The sequence below is a fragment of the Mirounga angustirostris genome, unplaced genomic scaffold (genome assembly GCF_029215605.1).
Source record: "Mirounga angustirostris isolate CCGP_5_RB_7025 unplaced genomic scaffold, mMirAng1.0.hap1 SCAF_8, whole genome shotgun sequence".
Lineage (NCBI taxonomy): Eukaryota > Metazoa > Chordata > Mammalia > Carnivora > Phocidae > Mirounga > Mirounga angustirostris.
Genome location: NW_026991716.1, coordinates 124308089 through 124326301, shown reverse-complemented (window position 1 = coordinate 124326301; position 18213 = coordinate 124308089). Strand labels below are relative to the sequence as shown.

The window sequence follows — 18213 nt, the reverse complement described above, 5'->3', positions numbered from 1 at the left end:
ATATGCCATATTTTTTTTTATTCCAGTGTTCTGTGTAAGTTTTCTTATATTACATCTTACATTTGGATTTTTTTTTTTTCCTAAGCCTCTCACTAGATAAGTCACTTCCCAATTTATTTTGCTCTGGGGGCTGACTTCTGGAAGGTTATTCACAGCTGCCCGAGGTGGAAAGCCGGAGTGAAGAGGATATTAGATATAAGGGGGTGTGTGTTTAAATTTCTGTTCTCCAAGTGATTCTAACTGAAACTAGTCCACTTCCCCAACAACACATTCAAAAGAAAAATTTAGCAAAATCCAAAAATGCCACAATCACTTCTGTATGTCATTTAGGTCACTTTATGATACCTGTAAGACCAGTTTGTGCCAGGCACCACTGTAATTGTTTTCTCAAGTTAAGATATGGCTATGTGAAGCTCAGCAATAGTATTACACTGTTTAAGAAGTTAGGAATCTTTCAAATACATGACATACAAAACTTTTGAAGCATGCAGGAAATAATAGAAATTTCTTTCACAAGCACATATTAATATGCAAATGAAATCGTGCCATGATGATCAAATTAAAGATTATGGAAGTGAATCAATCATGTATGCTCTGTCACGTATATCATACTCTGAAACAGGTTATTAGTGTTTTCTAATTGGGAAATTACCCAGCCTGTAAAGTTGTTCTTGATACTTATTAACAGGCTACATCTACTTTGCATGTATACTTTAGACCTGTAGCATTGTGCTTCTGTATGTACATCTGTAATGTATAATCTTGTAACAGCCCTGCAAAGATCTATGTCCCCTTAAAGGGAAGCCAGGGAACTTTCCTGAGATGGCATACCGAGCAAGAAGCAGAGTCAGTATTCAAACCCGGACCCGTCTGACTCCAAAGCCAGGGATCTTTCTGCTCTACCACACCATTTTTCTAGATTGTATCTAGACAAGTACTATCATTTGGTCGACGTTTTTTTGAACTAACTGTAGAAACACAAGCTAGTGTTAAGTAGAGTATGCTGCTGACACGGTAGAATAAGACAGAGTAAAACACGTTGTATTATATACACTTCTGCCTAAGAAAAGTTTATCATTAAAATGTCTTTATTAAAAAAAAAAAGTCTTTATTTTCTGACTCCCTGAACAAACAAAAGGCCAAAATGAAGGCAGTTTAGAGATGAAGGGAGTTGGCCGGGGGGGAGGGGGTGTTCATAATATAGGATAGTATTGAATATTGTTAAAGTTAGTAAATTAAGCACATTTCTCTACCAGCATGTTTAAAATAGCACTAGGAGCTATGCATGTTTATACTATAACGAAGTGTACTTTATTTGGGGAATCATTTAATTGATCCATTTTGTGGCATTTACCAAGGTAATTTTTTCCTTTTTGTTTGAGCACAGGAATTAAAAGTCATTCATAAAACAGACACACACCCACACAATCAACATAAAATAAATTAGAACCACATTAAGATGATCATCATTTTATGTTGTTTCCCTAAAATGGTTCTCACTTGCCCTGTATCATCAACTCCGTAAGAGTGTTGTGAGTTCTGGTTCAGGGAAGATTTAGAACTCCCTGTGAACACTTCATTTTATGGAGAAACTTCAGGGCGCAGTTATTGCATTTATTCTTTTTGTGCACATTTTTTGGGTGGTTTCTGGGGTTTTTTTCCCCCCCAAAGTTACTACGATTATATTGATTTTAATGTATACGCTGGATTAGTCTGGGAGCATAATCTTTATGTCTGCTGTCTGAGGTCTCTTTCTGTAACATAAACCTGAGCGCATTGCTCTCCTGATGACAAACTTTCAGTGGTTCTGATGAGTCAGGACTCTTGGTTGCCACTGACAGAAACTCATGGGACTGCGGAAGAATCCCCAACAGCCAAGTGACAGGAGCGTATTTGCATGTTAGAAGAATCCCTCTGACAGAAGCACTGTGATTAGAATGAAGGGGAGCCACTCCAAAAAACAAAAACAAAAACAAAAACAGAGACCGAGGAGCCAGAATGGACCTCAGTCTCCACTATGTAGAAATGTCCCTTGGCCCTGACCTCACTGATTAAAGCTCCTTACTCACCAGGCTGGGAGTAGGTTTAAGGGAAGCCACATGAAAATTGAATTTTGGCCAATAAAATGGGCTCGTCTTCCATCCTCCGGCACACCTCTCCACCCTTTTCCTAGCAAGTTTCTAGGCACCACAGATTGGAAAGTAGTCTCCTGCACATCGTTGCCCATGTTGGGTGATGAAGGTCAGGGACAGGCCATGAGAATGTTCACGAGCTGCTTGCTTCTCTCTTCCCTTCCAGGCCTCACCTATCTGGCGTGAGCAGGGAAGTAAGTGTCAACAGAGTGGCCCCACACTGTGGTTGCTTTGCTTTCCCACACCTCTGCCTGCTTGCTCAACACACCCTCGCTTCCATGTTTACCGTCTATGAGTTCTCTTCTCGAGTCCAGCTTCCTACGGAATCCTCATCTTCCCAACAACCACAGCCGGGAGAGCCTTAGCCCGCTCTGCCTCTGTGACAGGGCACTTGCTCCCCGGGGAAATCCTCCCCCACGCCCCAGTTCCACCATCCTCCTGGAGGTGCCCCACTTGCCGGGCAGACTGCGGGCCTGGGTGGCTGGAAAACGGGGTTCCCTGGTTGCTGATTCTCATCAGTCTGAAGTTCTTCTGGCCAGGGCCCGCTGTTCTGAAAATTCTGATCTCTGCAGGATGGCTGGTACAGCTGGGCTTGTCTGGAAACCTCTCTTTTTTTTTTGTCGGGGCTCTCGGAAGCCTCTCCCGAAGGCCTCCGACATTCAGCCACAGGACTGAAATGGAGTCTGCTTGGAGGACGTATGACTGGCCTCCAAGTCTGAACCCCTCTTCGATGTTTCATTTGGGGCCACAAGTACCTACCGTTACTGCAACATCTTTGAATGAACACATTTGTCACATGAAGGGCTTACATCCGCTCTCCTAGGGTAGGACTCTCCTCTGCCCTGAGCTGCTCAGTTTGCCGCACACACTCATTTCCATCGGATGCAAATGAGCCGTCCCTCTCCCTGTCCCTGCTTGCTGCCCTGTGAGGCTGGGCCAGGCTTGGGAAGCAGGGGTGTCCTGTGCCTGTGCCCGGCGGCCCTGGCCTCCCTCTCTCCTCTTCCGGCTCGACGTCCTTACTTCCTTTGGTTTTTAAGCAACTCACAGTGTAAGATGAAGGCCTTAAAGACCACTTTCTCTGCCTCTCCCTTTCTAGGTATTTGCATAGGAATCAGAGGAGTTAATCTTGTGAGTAAACTCTCCACATCACGGGTTTCCTTCCTTCCTCCTCTGTCTGCCCGGGGGCTGTGAGCACAGGACTGCCCCAGGTCACCAGGGCCTCTGCAGAGACCACGCTCCTCTCTGCGGCAGGGGGTCACTGTTTTTGAAGAACAGTCTGGCTCCAGTTGTAGCAGTTGAGGCTAGTCGGTAGCACAGATGCCTATGGCACAGGAGGCTGAGGTTCTTGGCACCTTCCGGAGGCCCCCCCCCCCAAGTCTGAACCTCACCACACAACTTCAGGTATGCAGGAAGTCTCCCTTTTTTATTCCCTGTAACTAATTCAGAGTCCAGCCCCCATTCAGCTAACCTACAGGGAAATTTCATTTCATCTCTGTCATTTTTAAGTGTCTCCCTTTCCCTCACGGGGTGTGTCCTGGAACCCAGAGATTTCCATGGCACCTGCCAGGTGAGGGACTGGCTCGGACCTTCTGAGTGTCGCGGCTGCGGGCTCTGCGGCTCTCTGCCTCAGGCCCACGAGCGGAGGCTGGGAACCTTGCCCTGGGTTGGGGTCTCCCTGAGCTCAGCGCACACCCTGTCCTCCCGAGGGCTCTGCCCACTACCCTGGGGAAGAGAGCTGTGCAGGGGCCACGGCGCGAGAGGCTCTTTCTCTCACCTTCGCGTGTGCCCTCTCCTGCCGTCTCGGGATCTGGGCAGAATCTCCTCATTGGGTTTGGAGGTTAACAAAGAGAGCCTGCCTCTGTCGTCATCTGGGCTAAAACACAAGGAATGACAAAAGCCTGCCACCTGTTTTAAATGAGCTAGAAAGAAAAGCCGTTGGGAGGACAGACAAAGCAGAATTCCAGAGTCATCCTGCCCTGCTGATTTGGAGGCTGTAATGAAGGCAAAACATGGTCCACACAGTGGTAACTATGGAAATTAAGGAGACACGTTTGAGAGACAGGAAGCTCACAGAATCTGTATAGCTTAGTGAGTGGGAAAAATCTAGGATGACTCCAGAGTTTCTGACTTGGGAGAGTCTGGGAAGTGACGCAGTCAAGAGACTGCCCTGTTGATAATGTGGACTCTCATACCACGTGCCCCGGAAGCCAGCCCCACTGTCTGCTGGTCACGTGCCCATGGGCAAAGTAGTGCCACTTCTAAGCCTCAGTTTCCCCATCATAAAATGGGGCTAATAGCTCTTACTCATATGGTTGTTAAGGGCGTGTTAAGTGATTAAAATGGCCACGACCTGTGAGCATCCAGGAAATGTTAGCTCTTAGTACCTAGTGGTGCCAGTACCTAAAACTGGTAATGCTGGAGGGGCCCCTGCTTTAGAACAGGCGACCTTCAGGGCCGTGAGATCTCCAGGCTGAGAGGTGGTAGGTGGATTCATCTGGAACTTTAAAGTTCAGGATTGAAGACAGAGATTTGGGAGGCCTCTGACTTCAAGGAGGAGTTGAAACCCTGGGTTGTGAGTGGGGGTCCCCCAGCAATTGTGCATGAACGTAGAGGGCCAGGTGTCAGGCCCACACATGTATTCAAATTCTGAGGGACCCTTTGCAACTCGCTCCTCCGTGCCATCTTTAAACTGACTTTGTTGTTTTGAGATAAATATGAATGTCCCATTCAGGGTCTCTACTTCCGGAGGTATAATTTCATTGTTTACTCAGCGAAATAAGAGTGGGTTGTCTGTTATCTCCCATATTGGGTGGGCTCCTTTCTATCTGGAATTACAGTCTTTAGAAAATAAAATTAAAAAAAAAAAACACCTATTTGAAAAGCTTTTCAAACACAAACCTTGCACATCTTCAATCTAGAGGAGTCTTTCACTGAAAACTAAGGCAGAAATCCCAGCGTTTGGGGCTTGCCCAATTCTTTCCCACTCAGATCATGAGAAATAAAAAAGTCAGTTTGAAGAATTGACTTAAGACAATTCGGGAGTAGCCAGAAGTGAGTGAGCTGAAACTGGAGGGAAATCCCTTTGTTTAATTTGGGTTTCAGTGCATGCTCAGCAGGCAGCTAAACCAGTACATTCATAGAGAAAAGGGCACGTTCTTAAATGCGGCTCCCAGAAGCAAATGCCTAGAAAGACGTACTGTGCCAGCAAAAATGCATTCTAGAAACAGTATGCTCTAGATTCAGGAGATTTTACTGTTTGTAAAGTCATCAGTGAGTAAGCAGACATAAACAGATTATCCCCCCCATATTTTCCCTTTTATTTAAAACAATTAACTCTAATCTGTTTACTGTGTGCCAATCCCCATTCCTAGAAAAATGTGACTTTTCATGCTACTCTGGAGCTCAGAAATATGTATATTTAGGAGTGTTTAATGTTATAGGGTCATTTTTACCATATACATATATGTATATGGTAAAGATTATATATTTTATATATATATTTGAAAGATTAAAACCTTTTTCTCTGATTTTGAAGTCTGAATTTTGACCTGAAATGCAGTCTGCGAATAGCATCCTGTCAGATGTGTTTTTTTTCCGTCTCTTCTCTGCTTGATTACATTGTTGCACCCTGCACACGGTTTTCCCCAGGGCCACGCATGCTTCCAGGTTCTCTGCTGCATTGTTAACTATGTGAGCGTTACTGGTCGGAGATGGCAGGTGGGAGAGACAGAGGAACTTGGCCTCCTCCCTGCCAGACTTCTCCTCTTTCACTGGGGCTGCTTACATTGAACAGCTGAAGAATAAGCTCCTGTGTGAGCCCTCGGAGGCCAAGGAGTATTGTTGGATTCAGAAAGGAATCGCTTTCTTTTAGTGATAATTTGAATATTTTGACAATGAAACTAAGCTACTCCACTGCCTGGTTTGCGTACCTCATGTCATGTGCACCCTTGCTCGTGAAGCAGGAGAGAGCTCCCGCCTCTCTGAATTCACAAATTGGTATTGTCCATTGGTGAGATGGGTAGGAGCAAAGGAAGAATCATCCAGAAGAATTTTACTCTCTTGGCTCAGTGTTTTTTAAAGTTCTTTTTTTAAAAAAAAACAACATACAGGCCTTTGGAGGCTACCCAATTAAAGCACCATGATAAATGTCGGGTATTTGGAGAAGAGAGAGGGGCCATGAGATGATTTGTGAGGTGTTTATACATGCAAAACAAACTCTCTTGATGATTCAGAGATCCTACTTACCTCCAGTTTTAACCTTCCAGGCTTTTTCCTGAATTGTGATGGGTTATTTTAAAAATCTAGTTGTCTAAAAATGATCTTAATTTTTCCATTTTTAACTTAAAAGGATGTTCTCCTACAAAATAAATGGGCATAGTCTTTTTTGATCAAACTGAGAGAAGGACACAGGCAACCAAGTGAATAAATCACATAGGTGAGATCTGATTGGCTTTGTTTCATAATAGAGTTATCTTTGTGCTGGTTAAGAAAATCCTAAAAAGCTTTCCCCTGTGAGGACTGACTGGTTGGAATAGTCCTAAATTGGAAGAGGCCAAGTTTTATAATTAATTGGTGAGCAGAGATAGTGGTTTCCGCATGCTCACCAGGGATCAGTGATGCAAAGCTGGCTGCAGGCTGCGCTCTGGAAGGCTTGGTGAAAACCTAGACTGTCAGGGCCAGAGTGACGTGATGTCAGTCTGTGCGGCTTTGCACTGTGGCCTAGGAATCTGTATTTTAAAAAGATTTCTCTGGCAATTCTAGTGCATAGCCAGCTTCGGTGACCACTGAACTGTGTGTTCAATTTAGAGACCTCAGCCTTTTCCCCCTGCACATCTGGTGAATCTGTATGTTTATTTGAAGCTCTTGTTGAAAATGAATGCCTGCTGGTTATTGCTGACTTTTTTCAATTCAGAATTTGTTTCAGGTTCTGTCATTGCATAGATTTGCATACCTGTTTTATGGTATTCTAATAGTGTTGATTTAAAAAAAATACCATTTCCTCTGCTTGCTATTTTGAATATTTCATGTAAACAGTTTCATGGTTCCCTCCACCCCCCACTTGGCAGAAAGCAGGGAAAAACTTCAGGGTTTTTCTAATCCAGTTGCAAGTAGGACAAAAGATGTAATATAAATACTTAAAGATCTCCTTGTGCAAGATGACATTGGATTGAAAATCCTTTAAGTTACAGCATTATGAACTTTATCATACTTTTAAAATATATCAGATGATCTAAATGTTTAAGACTTTGGCCATCTGGTAGATTGGAGACATTTAAAAATTAACGGTGGTGTGGCTATTGAGGTGTCCTACCACAGGATCCTAAAGTTTAAAACTGGTCTGTCGTCTATGAAAATGCATGGAAAGGGCAGTCAGAAATCTGTAGACATGATCAGGTGTGTGTATGTGCTCCTGAAGGGAAGCCCAAGCTGCAGCCTGGTTGGGGGGGAGGCTTCCCTAGCTTCATTCACTGAAGATGTGCAAGATCTCTTCCTACAGGTTTGAATCCTCAGACAAGCTCCTGAGAGGACTCCACGACCATCCGGAAGCTGGTGTTTCCTGTCGCCGAGCAGGTATGTGAACAGTGGTAGCTTCTTCAAATTCTGTCTGTCTGGGCGTGTGTATTACCCATTGACTTGGAAGCACATAGTACAATTAGTCAAGGATGTGCAGGAGCCTCCAGGTCCTTCACCAAGGTTCTAGTGGAAGAAACACATTGTCCCTTCACACTGCCAAATATCTTCGAGCAGCAGTCTTCTAACCTTTCCTTTTTGCCAAAGCATGCATGTGCCGTACAGCCCAGGGAATCAGATGCTGCCACTGGCCACCTGTCCTGTCCTCTGCCGGCCCCCACCCACAGCCAGAGACACAGCGGCCGCTCTGTGGCATTCTCTGCAGACTTCCCTGTCAGATCAAACGTTCTCAAGCCGCCCCTGGCCTAACTGGTGTGCCCGAGCTGTGTCAGGGGCTTCCCCCTCTTTGAGGCACATGCTCGCTGACCGGCCTGAGGAAGATGCTGGTCACATACGGGTTGTCTCAGATTCCGAGGCTGTATTTGGGGATACTGTAGTAAAAGCCGAAGCCTGGAGCTGGGGTGGTGTGACTGGGAAAGATGGCAGGGTGTGGGTGGGAAGAGCCCTCAGCTCAGAGCACCCGCGTTTGGCCCCTGCTTGTCGTCAGCTCACGACCACTAATGCTGTCACTGGACGCGGACCCTTGCGGGCACCCACTGTGTGCCGGGCACTCTGCTGCGAATGGAACGGCCCCCGCAGCGTCTCCTCAGTCAGGGCCTGTGCGCAGGGAGTGTCGGTCTCCGCACCTCAGTCTCCTCATCTGTCAGATGGGGATGAAGATGCCCTTCTCTCTAACGGGGCCTCAGAGGGCTTAACGAGTCTGACGGAAATAGACTGTCATTTTGCTAAATATTTGGGTGCCCTTTGAAATACAATCGGACTAAAAAATATTTTGACGTATGGGCCAAGACATTGAAATTCATCCCAACGTGGCCAGTATATCTAGTCGGAACGGAGAAAGGCCCTCGCAGCTCCAGGTAGGCAGGGGAGCGGGAATCTTGCCCTGTGTCTTCTGTTTCCCATGTGATGGACGCTGGAAGGCTAGGCATGATAACCAGGAAGAGCCTGGAATGTGTCAGTGCCGGGTTGCTGGCGAGGCTGGTAGGGGGGTGGCTTCCACACCAGGCAGCGTGGGTCTCAGGAGCTGCGCTGGACAAGCCCAGGCAGGGTGGCCAGTCCAGCCAGGCGCCCAGCGAGCCGGAAAGGAGGCGTGGCTTGGGACATCGCTACAGGTTACTGGGAAGGAGCAGCAAGCATGCGGCAGGGGAAGTTGGGCTCATTGTAAGCAAGGTGCCTGGCCTTGGGGGGCGCCGGGAGCACAGCCCCGCACTGAGAAGCCGGGGATGGGCTACAGGGGGGACCACACATGTGGATGGCCAGGACAGCTCCTTAGAGAGTTCACATTCCTCCCCATTGAGCTGGGTATGATTGTAATGGTTTGTTAAACAAACAAAGGACCTAAAGCTGTGAATGGGGGGAGAGAAAAGACTTAAGGTGAAAAGGAGAGGCAGCCCTGCTTGCCAGCGCCCTCTCTTCTGAAGCTTTCGCCCCCCGCCCCCCGTTTCCCCCGACATTCCTTTCTCCCTTTCAGGGAAGCCAATGCAGGAACTGGGACAAGTTGCCTTGTCTCTCCAGTGCCCTTGCCTTTGAAAATGGAAACTGATGAAATGCATAGCATCTTAAAAAGAAAAAAAAAAAAAAATAACAACTGGGGTCATTTTCAAGGACCAGTGATAAATACCTTTATATTTCAATTTAAGTATTTCTGGATGAACCATTTGGTCAGCATCATTTGACTCTATTGGACGTGGCATGGAAAGGCAAAGAGAACATTCTCGCTCTGACATTGGGTAGTCATTTATCTGATAGATAGGGCGTGTGCCCTCCGAGGTGGGCCGCCGTGCTTCCAGAAGCAGGGGACTGAGCGTCGGAACAGGCGCAGCGATTTTACTTTTTTCTCTTAAGTGTGTACACAGTTCAGAGTAAAGTGAGTTCTGGAAGCTCATTTGTTGAAAAAGCTTAGGGGGAAAAAAGAGTAAGTCGTCATTTACCAATTGCCAATTATATCCGTGTCCACTTGAGTAATCAGATTTTGGATCTCAGGCTCATTGCGTGTAAAAAAGAACCACGTAGAGTTTCAGGACAGTACTTAAACCTGCGGTTCCCTCAGGGAGTTGTCCATGGGGGAGATGGGTAAGTGAGTACTTGTCACTTTTTTCCTGTGTAAAGGAATCTGTTGATGGACGCGTCCTCGCTGTCACTGGCCCCCGCGCCCTCTGGGACAGCCCCGCCTCCTCTCCAGGCCCATCTCCTGCACCTCCCCTTAGCCTCCACCTGCCTTCCAGCCGGCTTTGCCCACGGGACGCTGCAGGCCGCCCTATGCACTGCGTGTCATCCGTCTCCCCCCACCCCCGCCCACAGACCCCCTCACCCACCTGCTGCACGCCCAGCCTCGCCTCAGTGGCCAGTGTCAGATTTTCACACAGGAAGAACAGAAGTCCTCTCTCATTCTGCCACCCAGAGATACTTTGCTGACCTAGTGTTCTCTGTTTGCAGGCCTTGATTTATTTAGAGATACTGTTGTTTCAGAATCAAACAGTCCATCGAAGTCTTGAGCATCTTTTCCAGACCTCCTGTAGCTTTTATGTTTCCCTCAAGAGATTTTTAACTCATGACCTGGCTTCCTGTCATCAGGGTGACTAGTATGCTTTTCTTTTTTTTTTTTTTTCTCAGTATGAGCCTTTACCCTCACACACTTCCTGGGAAGGGACCAGGCTTTTCTTTTCCCTAGAATGGTAACCGTATTAGGACAATAGGCCCTGCCACTAATTAGGTAAGTTTTGGTCACTGGCGCCCTACTCTTAGGGCCCCGGGAACAGAGATCACTGGCTGTCAGCGAGAGAAGCATAGCCTGAAAGGGCCTAAAGGCCAGTGGCACAGGGTTTGTTGGGAGGGAGGAGGGGGATCTCGTTTCAGCCGTCACAGAAAGATAGTCCCATCACTGACTTCATGACTAGAAGATCTCCTTATACCAGAGGCTCTCGTGTGGGTTTCGGGATGGCTGTCTGCCCCTCACGCCCCCCGTGCTACCTGGGGGCCAGGAATGGTCCCCGGGAGACCAGGTCTGTTCTGTCTCCACTTGAGAACCAGCCCTGGACTTCACACTTGCCTCTCTGGATGCACATGCCTGCTTTGCTTGTTTGTGGACATTTGATATTCCTTCCTAAATGTACTTAAAAATATCATGTACATGGTGGGGAGAGGGAATGGAAGCTCTCAGCATCGTGCGGGGGGACCCATTCTGGGGCAAAGGCCAAATCATGAAGGTTCAGGGATATACTGCTTCATTCCACTAGGGTAAGGTGGGTTTTGTTGTAATACTTAAGTAGATTGACTGGAAGCTGGTGTTTCCTGTCACCGAGCAGGTATGCAAACAGGGAATCCCTGGCTGGGGAGGCCCCAGCTGGGCGAGCCCCTCTGCTTCCACTCTGTCCGGGGTGTGGGGGGGTGCTTACAGACCTGCTTCAGGGAGTAGCCTCTGCATGATGGAGCCTGGCTCCCTGGGCAGCAGTCCTTTCCCCTGGGTGGTGTGGCTTCTCTTGGTCTTCTGTGGTCCTTTGAGGCTCGTGTTCCTGGGTTTCTGCCTTTTCTGTTGCTTCTTGGGGCTTAGAGGCGCCCTCTCCTTACTTCTACCTCTTCTCCTCCCACCTTCCTCACCCCAGTCCATATAGACTCCGTGGTTTGCCTTGACTATTAAATCAGTCACATAGATCTTCAGTCTGCTAAACACATTGTGACAAAGAAAGGTTCCCACCTGTAAAAAAGCCTACTTTCTCCTACTAGACGGGGCAACCAAATAGGGGTTTTGAGCTGCTGGGGTCCTGTTTTATACTGTAACCATCTAGAAATTATTTTGATACATCCCATTTTTTAAATGCAGATTCTCATTCTGCTTATTTTTATCACCACAGACTTGTCACTACAGTCTCGTACTCAAGAGAAGTAGGGGAATTTAGCAGCAGAAAGCTTCTTCTGCTCTTGGAACCTCTAAGAATTACTTGTCCCCACAAGCCTGCTTCCGCCCTGTTCCGCAAGGCAGAATAGATATCCTAAGGGAAAATCGATTTAGCTACAGCCTGCCATAAAGAAAACAAATTCCTCCTCACCCCCAGGACAACCCACTTTACCAAATGATGCTGGGAAGGACAAACATTGGTGATCAAAGTTGAGCATGTGGGCTTAATGACAGGATCTGAGGCCACCCATGTAGAGCTCCGAGTAACGTACAGAGTCACTTACAGAAGCCAGATTCAGAATGGTGTCCACTTCCCTGTAGCCAAAGGGTCTCATTCGCTGTGTTTGGTCTAGAAAAGAGCCTCAGCTCCTCCTTCATGCCGTCGGTCTCCTCGCTGGCCTCCGTGCCCATTAGGCACCATTAGATTGAAGAGGTCTGAAACTAGTGCCCGCCTAGGCAGGGCGCATAGACCACACCAGAGCGATGCAGAGAGCATTAGCGGGGCCCCTGCGCAAGGATAAGAGGTCAAAAACTAAGCTCCCCATGCGCATGTTTGGCTGGACTTTTCTTCTGGGACTCCTCCTTCCTTTCCTTCACCACCACCACAGACACCTCTTTCCTGTGACCTAACCTAAATCCTAATCTAACTAGTCTGTTTACCAAGTGTCCTTTCAGCCTGCCCTCTCTTCCTTCCAGGTCACTGTTACCTCTTCGGGGATGTGGCGGAAGCCAGGATGGTCTTGCTACCTCTGGTCTCACCACTCTCCGGTATATCTTCCACATCTCTGCCGTAATTATTGTCACAAAGTATGATCTGATGACAAGTCTGGTGCTTATTAATAATGAGTTCCTGTTGCCCAGTGCCTTGGTATCAGTCCTGGGTTTTCCTTGCTTCTTGTGGTTTGGCTCTTCTCCATTTTCTTGATAGATTCCTATGCTATGTCCTTCCCAGTGTTTCTTCCCATTCTTGTGGAGACAGTGTTTTGTTGGCATTCTCTACTTCCTTCTACCTCTTCTCTTTCCACCTCCTTCACTCCACACTAACACGTAAACTCAGAGTTAGTGCTAGCCTTGACTAAATAGATTGGTCAATCTACTTAAGTATTAGAACAAAACCCACCTTACCCTAGTGGAATGAAGCAGTATATCCCTGAACCTTCATGATTTGGCCTTTGCCTCCCTTTCTGGCCTGTTTGTCCACAGTGCTCCCATATTTGCATCAGATTCCAGTCATACTGAACTACTTATTTTCAAGTGTCCTAGGCTGATTCATTCCCTTGGCCTGAAATAGACCACCTCCCCACTTAAGCACTTGGTAAACTTTCAGGCTCAGCTTTAACTTTGGCTTCTCCATGAAACCTCTCTTGATCTTTCAGTCAAGAGATGATCATGACTTAGACAACTGTGTTCTTTATCCACCTTGAATTCTGATAATTATTTTCACTTTTTATCAGGCATAAATCTTTGTAGAGTGTTAATCCCTAAGGAAGAACATCTTTGAATGTCTGTCCATGACTCCAGTCTTGTATATTGTCTCTCTCACTCTCACAAGGCATTATTTGGTTTTGCCTTTCTAATATTTTGCCGATGTGGTTGGTTTGAAAATTGAATTTCATTCCAGTGTGTTTTTGTGGGTGGGTGGATGGCTGTTAAAAAATAAAACAGAAAATGTCAGATGTGGTAAGTATGTGGCAAAAGGAAAAAAAAAAAAAAAGGCAGTCCCATGGAGTAGAAAAGTATAAGGAAATTGTTTTAATGATGGACCAAGAAATCTCACCTGGGTAAAATTGTGCATATTTTCATTTGTATATTAGTTATCTGAGCTCCCCCTTCTGTGAAATGTTTTTTTATTTTTTATTCTTGCCTGAAGTTTTAAAGTTTGGTTTTAAACATTAAGCCTGTAATCTGTCTAGAATTTTTAATATGGTGCATGATGGGAATCCAATTTCCTTATTTTCCACATGGATAAGCAATTATTAAGTAGTCTATTCTCTCCCCAGTGATTGCTGTCCAAACCCTGTCATATATTGTTTCCATATAAGGGTGGGTCTGTTTCTTGGCTATTCATTCTACTCGATTGGTCCACTTGTCTAATCCTGTGCCTTAGTATGTCATACTGCATTAATTATGGTAGCTTTAAAAACAAAAACAAAAACCTTATCCATTATCTCTTACCTTTTTCTTTGGGAGATATCATGGTCTGTTTGTATGATGATGAGTATGATCCAGTAGGCTAGGAATTCTTGGCTCTTCTTGGACTTTTCCTTTTCCATAAAAAATTTAGAATGATCAGGGTTCTAATGAAGAACCTGTTGAATTTTTGCTAGCACTTCACTGAATTAGTATATAAATATTTTATATATATATATATTTAAATATATATATTTATAATTTGTTTGCTGGCATTTAGAAATACAGTTGATTTTGTATTTTGATTTTTATAACTAAGTATCTTGCCGAACTTTCTGTTATTCTGTGTGGATTCTTTGGAGTTCTGTGTAGACAGTCATCTATAAATAAAGATCTATTCCTTTCCAATTTTATATCTTTCATCTCTTTATAGCTTTACTGTAGGTCCATTCTAGTACAAATGTTTAACAAGGTGCAGTATTTAATAGGTACCTTTATCATATGATGAAGATAGTCAGCTGTTTCATTACCTTAAAAATAATCTCCTCTTTTCTGTTTTTTGTCTAACTGCATTTTTTGACCATTTAAGCTTTGAATGATTTTATTGTTAGTCTCTGGGTTATATTAGCTGGTTTATAAAGGGTTGCTTCATGGTGTTAATCACTAGTGAACATGAGGAGGAGCAAACACATAAAATTAGCAGGTGCCCTCAAAAGAAGCCACATTGGCAAACATAAAGTTGCCTAAGAATCATCAGATGAGTTTCCGTAGATTCTCAGATGCTCCCCCGGCAAGTGTGACTCAAATCCCTGCCCCTGGGTCTTGCCCTTGCTACTGCCTTTTCTGTTGTTTTCTTGAAAATATCTGTGTGTATGTATGTGTTTTATAGTTCTTTTAGGGATCTCTCTCTTTCGTATTTATAGTTGTTTATTTATAGGAGTTTTCTTTTCCCCATAGAGTCGTCATCATCTTTATCCTAACTGCTTTTTTCTATTTATTGTGTGTCAGTTTTTCTTATTAGATGCTTTCTTCTGATTTCTGGTGATCCTCAGCTGTCTGCTGATTTATGTGTGGAGCCATTAAAAGGCTGATGGAAGCTTTGTATACTTAAATAGGGCTTGTTGTGGGTTAATGCAGGTAAACCTGGGGACTGCCATTTGTCTTTGTAATCAGTTTTCTCTTGGGCTGCTCAGCTTTCCCAGAGAAGACTCCCTCAGTCTCCTGGAGGGGATGGGCCTGATCGCCAGTGTTCCGATAGCCAGACAGGGCAAGTGTGCAGACTTCCACTGAAGTCCCTTGTTTCAGCAGAGTGCACCACCCTCAGACCCTCTACCGGGAGGGGGTCAGAGGGCTGCATGCTTCACCAGCAGACATTCCCACTCTTTCTGTTCTTATACCCACTCTCACCTCCTCTCCAGAGTTACCTAGTGCCCACATTTCTGAGTCTCTTGATGGGTTCCGCAGGGTAAATCCGGTTGCCCCATAGCTTTTCATTACTGGCTTAGGTTTGAGCTTTCTGAGGAGAGCAAAGCCAGTTATTGCTTGTTTCCCTGCTTTCCAGCTCCCAGCATTTTGTTGCAGTTTTCTCTTCTTCTGTTATCTTTGGCAGTGTTTTTGAAAAATCTCATTAATACTGTTTTAGTAGAGTTCAGGAGAGACTGGAGCCACATACTTAATTCAATTTGCCATCTTTAACTAGATCTTACTCAACTATCTGCAAATAGAAAGTTCGCACCCTGTCCTTACTGACATTTTCTGTCTAGTGCATAGATTTGATGTTCTAAAACTGTGGTGTAATCAACCAGAGAGCTTTCTCATTACTTTGCTCTCTGAATATTAGATACATAAGTCACTTTGGCTTTCTTGTTTATTTTAGGCCTTGTTTCCAAGAAAATAAGCTTAGTCACTGAGTTAACAAAGTTAAGTCTCTCAAGGTAACGGTTTAAAAGTCAGCAGGCAGCAAACCTGATTGTTCAGCAGGTGGTGGGGCGACTGCTCCAGGTGGCGGGTGGCGACCCCCCAGGGCAAAACACAGGGGCAGTCAGTGCTTCCCGCCACAGAGAACACATGGTCTCAGACGCCTTAAGGTGGAGATGTCTAATAGGCTGTTGAATAAGTAGTTCTGGAGGGAACACAGAAGAACTTTTTGTGGAGGTAGATTTTCACCAAACCAGTTTTGCTCTTTCTAATTTAGCAATGGTTTTCAGTGAGCTACTTCTATCTCCACCACAACCTCCTTAGCCCAAGCCCCCCCCCCCCCCCCCGGGTTTCAGCTACACTTTCTAATTGCTTCCTCCCAGGTTCACCATCTCCCCAAGCAGACAAAGAGCTCATTCCTCTGCCTGGGAGTGATGGCGAGAAGGAAGAGTTGGCCAGGTGGGCAGGAGTGGCAGGACATTCTAGGAAGGGGCATCGTGTGGAAAACACAGAGGCGTGACAGAACGTGGCACAGTAAGGAAAGAGCAAGTGGGTTGACCTGCATCTTGGCTGCCTTTGAGCCTTTGTAGGAAAGAGGTGTGCAGACACGGCAGGGCGTCACGCCTTGTGGATCCAGCTTGAGTTCATCCCAGGTGCTGTCAGCTCATGTGTTAGTGGATTTCAGTGATGACATCTTAGTACTTTATTGAGGATAAATACATGCAGACATTTTTCATATAAAAGATCTTCCAAGGTCCTGACAAATGAGCCCCTATGATTTTGAGGGTAGTCTGCCCTTTAGGCAGAAGGCAGGCCTGTCTTACATGATAGTTATCATCTGTAGTCATAATTTTTAATCTATTTTTTAAAGTTTAAAATTTTTTATGTTATCTCTGTGCCCACCGTGGGGCTCATACTCAAGACCCTGAGATCAATAGTCGCATGCTATACTGACATGAGCTGGCCAGGTGCCTCCCCCACAGTCATATTTGAAATGAAATTTGTACAAGTTGTTTACTACTTGAATTTCAGAAGGACATAATTATAGAATCTTTTTTGGTTTTTCTTTAACCTGATAAAATGCAGTGATTAAGACACAAAATATATGGCCCGTGGATTAGGAAATCTCAATGACTTGGTGAACACACTGAGTTAAGAGCACCTAGAGGGTTTGTTTGTTTGTTTTCTGTTTTCATCTAAGTCAGTGGCCTTTAACCTGTTTGAATCTTGGAATCCCTAGCAAATCTGAAGAAAGCTTTGGTCCCTCTCCTCATAAGAACTCCAATATGCATGCCTCCTGATCTTGCACAGAATTTCAGAGAATTCACAGCCACTTACAAACCCCTGCTCTAAGTTAAGAGTGAAAACCTAGCCACGGCCATCTGGTAAGGTACTTACCAAGGCCTCACATCTGTTATCCTCAACCAAGTTAGTCCTGCCCCGTGAGCACCTGTTTTGCTGATTAGACATACACTGAGCCCCAACTTGTCTGCCATACTCGCTCAGATACAATACCTACCAGATTTTACGGTGCTTGTGTGTGGTAAGAAGTAACTATCTAGGGGTTCTGAGAATCATTTTATCTTGCTGATGTTTCTGGATAGTTTTTCTGTTGATATTAGAAACTTGCTACCAAAGTCCTTCAAAGAACTGATACTAAGAGAAGCACCCTCTCTAGAGGGCTCCTAGAGCCAAATAAGCCATGAACTTCCACCTACCCTGCTCCATGATTGGCTGTTTCATGTTTTGTGAGTATAAGAAGGAAACAGAAACTGGTTAAACTGGTTTTTAACACATTTCTATAAAAACATTTATATAAAATTTATATAAATTTTTTAACACATTTATATAAAGACAATCCCAAGTTATGGGAGTCTGAGACACAGGAAAATGTTTGGAGCAGAACCTTCTTATCCACAAAGAATGGTGATGAATGGAGTCAAAAAAAGAGCTTAGAGTACCCATGTTAGAGGATTAAAAATGGAAATTCAGTTTCCTCTCAGAAATGGGCCTTGCATTGTGTCACTCGGCACAATGGAAATAGAAGCCAGAAGTCATAGTTTATTTTGAGAATGTTGTAGAACATTTGTCGTCCCCCATTAGCTGATTGTGTTACGCAGCACTGGGGACATCCTAGAGCTACACTTGTGCTCTGACCTCTACCATCGTATACCACCCGCTCTCAGGGAACACAGTCTTTCCTAGCTGTTGCCATATATATATGTTCTTATTCCAATCTGATCCTCACTCATCCCCAAAATAATCAGCATGAACAGAATGAAGCAGATGGCACAAGCCTTCTTTGGCATACTGGCAGATCTGTATCACTCACTCAGTATTTTTAGAATCAAGAGGATTGAAAATTATGTCCTGAGATGTTTTGGGGGAAGACTTACTATCTCTCCAGGGTGACAGGTGTTGAAAAATTACCATATTTAAGACTCAAAT

The 18213-nt window shown here is 45.1% G+C and overlaps 1 protein-coding gene across 26 annotated transcripts in view; it reads left to right on the top strand.

The window, feature by feature from the left end:
* PLAGL1 (PLAG1 like zinc finger 1) overlaps positions 1-18213 on the top strand; it is a 187546-nt gene that overhangs the window by 158351 nt on the left and 10982 nt on the right. For 12 of the 26 annotated variants that reach the window (XM_064596987.1, XM_064596985.1, XM_064596984.1 and 9 more), the window contains one exon: positions 7630-7703. The gene's annotated coding sequence lies outside the window, so the exon portion shown is untranslated. Of the gene's footprint in view, positions 1-2298; positions 2327-3228; positions 3261-3280; positions 3534-6480; positions 6568-7606; positions 7704-18213 lie in introns of those variants that run through there. The other 14 variants (XM_064596990.1, XM_064596989.1, XM_045865673.3 and 11 more) reach the window with 8 other exon arrangements.